Genomic DNA, 4,304 nt, shown 5'->3' with positions numbered 1-4,304 from the left:
TATATATATATATATATAAATTGTATATATATATATAATTAAAAATTACGTAAAAATTTTTTTATAATAAAAAAAGTTTTTTGAGAAAATAATAAATTATACGTTCTTTTTTCAGATGTTTACACTATTTTAGCTCGAATGCAAAACTGGAGATTCAATTTCGCAATAAATTGCGAAAAGCTAAACGACTGTGCCATCAGGTTACCGAACGAAGACGATAAATGGTTGAGCTTCGGCAACTATTGTACATCAGGAAGGAACATATCCCGTCCATACTCTACGCCGACTTGGAATCCTGAAGAAGACGGAGAGGGATATCGAAACGTCCAGCTACACGTACCAGCATCATAAGGTATTTAGCATTATGTCCGTTGATTCGTACGAGGATTCATTGTGTATATGTAAGTTCCGTCGCGGTAACGATTACGTCGCGTGGTTCACCGAGAAATTTAAAAACTTAGTGTATAAAATAAAAACTATCTTGTCTACTAACGTTCACATAGCAGATTTTACGCGAGATGATATGAAAAATTTTAACAACGTACTGCCACGTGTGAAAAACCGTTTGCACCGAATGACACGCGAGTACGCGATCATTGTCACTTGACCGGGCGATACAGAGATCCTGCGCATTCAAATTGCAATAGAATTACAGAGATTCATATTGCATTCCCATAGGTTTTCATAATTTATCGGGATACGACACGTATTTTATTATCAAGGATATAACTATCATGTATAAAGGATATCTTTTATGATTTGGAGGATTTGGAAATTTTTTAGTCCCTTTAATATTTGGCTCACCAGATATAGCCTATTCCCAAATAAATAATATATGATTTTGACTATTACCCCCATCTTTAACTCTTCTTATTTTAAGAAACTTTATACAATACTTAGGTACTAGTGCAGGACGAACTTTTTATCGCCCTCTTACATCTTATATATTTCATAGGGGACCGTCAATTGATTTAACCATTTTCTCTCTTCATATTGCCGGCATATCTTCTATCCTAAATATAATTAATTTCATTTCTACAATTTTAAATATGCATCAAAAAATTTTATCTTTAGACAAAATTACTCTCTCTTAATTTGATCAATTCTCATTACAGCTGTATTATTATTCCTTTCTCTGCCCGTAGTTGTTGCCATTACTATACTATTAACAGATCGAAATTTAAACACCTCCTTTTTCGACCCATCCGGGGGCGGAGAGCAATATATCTATATCATTTAATATTTTATATCAACATTTATTTTGATTTTTTGGACATCCCGAAGTCTATATTTTAATTATCCCCGGATTTGTATTAACTTCCCACATTATTATAAATGAAAGAGATAAAAATGAAACCTTTGGATCATTGGGAATAATTTATGCCATAATTAAATAATTGGATTCTTAGGTTTTATTGTCTGAGTTCATCATATATTTACTGTTGAACTTGATATAGATACCCGAACTTATTTTACTTCTGCTACTATAATTATTGCAATCCCTACAGATGTTAAAATTTTTAGATGAATCTCTACTCTTCATGAAATAAAAATTAATTACAACCCTATTTTACGATGATTTATAAGATTTATTTTTCTATTTCTTATGGGAGGATTTACAGGAATTATATTATCTAACTCTTCTATCGATGTTATTCTCCTGTGATACTTACTATATAGTAGTCTATTTTCATTAGGTATTATCTATAGCTGTATTCTCTATTATCACTGGATTTATTTATTGATTTCCTTTAATTTCTGGATTCAACTTAAATAATTCTTATTTAAATATTCAATTCCTATCTATATTTATTGAAGTTAATTTAATTTCTTTTCCCCAACATTTCCTAGGTCTTAGGAGCATTCCTCGTCGTTACTCAGATTAATGATTCATTTTTATCCTAAAATATTATTTCTTCTATTGGATCTTTAATCTCTATTTTAAGATTATCAATTTCATTGTTTATTATCTGGGAAGCCCTATAAAAAACGACTTATTATTAATATATTTTTTCTCAACCCTTCATTAGAATGAATAAATAAATTCTCTTTTTAAAATCATAATTTTTCTGAAATTCCTACAATCTAAAAAAATTATTTTACTTTTATATTATAATTTAAATGATAAATAATATATAATACTAATTTTAATATGGCAGATTTAAATGCATTGAATTTAAATCCAATCATAAAAATTTTTTTTATATGTTTTAGTAAAAATTAATACTTGATCTATTTCACTTCAAAACTCTAATTTCTCCACTTATGATATAAATAATAATTTTATTTCATGACTCTATAATAATTATTTTAACTTTTACCACAATATTAATCTTGTTTATTATATTTAGATCACTATCTAATAAACTCATTAATCGATTTTTATTAGAATATCAAATAAAAATATCAAATTAAAATCATTTGAACTATCACACCTATATTTATTTCAATTTTTATTGCCATCCCTTTAATTAAAATTCTGTACTTTACTGATGAAATTTTCAATAATAATTTATCCATTAAGGTAGTAGGTCATCAATGATACTAAAGATATGAATATTCAGATTTTTTAAATTTGACTTCGATTCATTCATAATTCCCCCTAATCAAATTTTAATAAATGAATTTCATCTTCTTAACAATCGATGTATTTTACATTCAATTACCCAATTCAAATCTAAACTATTTCTACAGACATAATTCATGCTTGAATAGTCCCATCCTTAGGATGGGAATCAAAATAAATTCTACTCAAGGCCGCCTAAATCAAACTTTATTGTGTAATTAGGCGACCTGAAGTATTTTTGATCAATGTTCAGCAATTTGTGATATAAATCATAGATTTATACCCATTGTTATCGAAGTCACAAATTTAATTGATTTTAAAAACTGACTTACTCAATTTTACTATTAATTTTTATTATTGGGTTGTCCGGAAAGTTCGTGTCAATTTTTAATAGGTGACGTAAGGACAGGTCTGAATATATCAGAACGATTGAAAACAAATGACATGCGTACATATCGTAAAAGACGATATTTCAGGCATACTTGGAAAAAAATTTGGTTGCGATACGTTAATTTTTGTCAGTTTTATACGCCTTTGAATATGGAAGAAAACAAAGTGCAAATTAGGCATTTAATGCTTTTCTTTTACCGGAAAGGCAAAAATGCCACACAAGCGGCAAACAAGATATAAGCTGTTTATGGCGAAGGTGCTGTAGCTGAAAGAATTACGGAAGTGGTTTGATAGGTTTAAAGCAGGTAATTTCAATCTTGAAGATCAAGAACACCCGGGTAGGCCTTCCACTAGATGAAGATTAAAACACTGATCGAGAATAACCCATGCTATGACACGTAAATTAGCAGAAATGTTGAATATGTCAAAATCCATCATCCACGAGCATTTTGTGAAGTTTGACTACATAAATCGTTTTGTATGGGTTCCCCATGATTTAACAGAGAACAATCTGACAGATCGTATTTCCATTTGCAACTCGTTCTATAAATGCAACGAGGAGACACCATTTTTGAAGCAAGTAGTGACGGGGGATGAAAAATGGATCATTTACAATAATATTGAACGAAAAAGATCTTGGGGAAAGCGGAATGAACCACCTTTAGTCACCCCAAAAGATCTTCATCCAAAGAAGGTCATGCTCTGTGTCTAGTGAGATTGGAAAGGGATCCTGTATTATGAGCTTTTACCAAACAACGAGACAATAAATTCAGAGAAGTATTCCCAATTAGACAAATTGAAGACAGTAATTGAACAAAAATGTTCAGAAATAGCGAATCAGAAGGGCGTCGTGTTTCATCAGGACTTATGTATCTTTGATAACTCGACAAAAGTTGTTGGAGCTCGATTGGGATGTTCTACCATATTCACCAGATCTCGCGCCCTTTGACTTCTATTTATCTTTCCGCCCTCTTTTTTTCAATCATTATAAAATTCCCCTAATGGAAAAAGTTTCAACTCTTTGGTCGAGGTAAAAAATCACTTAGTTTTTCACTGAAAAACCTGAGAGATTCTGAAAGGATGGAATTTTCAAATTGCCTGAAAGATGGAGAAAGATTGTAGAACAGCATGGCATCTATATAATTTATACTAAAATGTATACTAAATAAATGTATACTAAATGTATACTATGTAAAATTTAAATCTTCTGCGTTTCAATTTTCTTTCAAAATCGGCATGAACTTTCCGGACAACCCAATACTTTTCGTATTTTTAATCCTTACTTATTAATTTTAATTTTATATTAATTAATTTTTCTCTTCCTTCCTCTCTCTAATTTATATAAATT

This window comes from Atta cephalotes (genome assembly GCF_000143395.1).
Source record: "Atta cephalotes unplaced genomic scaffold scaffold00071, whole genome shotgun sequence".
Lineage (NCBI taxonomy): Eukaryota > Metazoa > Arthropoda > Insecta > Hymenoptera > Formicidae > Atta > Atta cephalotes.
The sequence above is the reverse complement of the archived record's forward strand: the minus strand, read 5'-3'. Positions refer to the sequence as shown.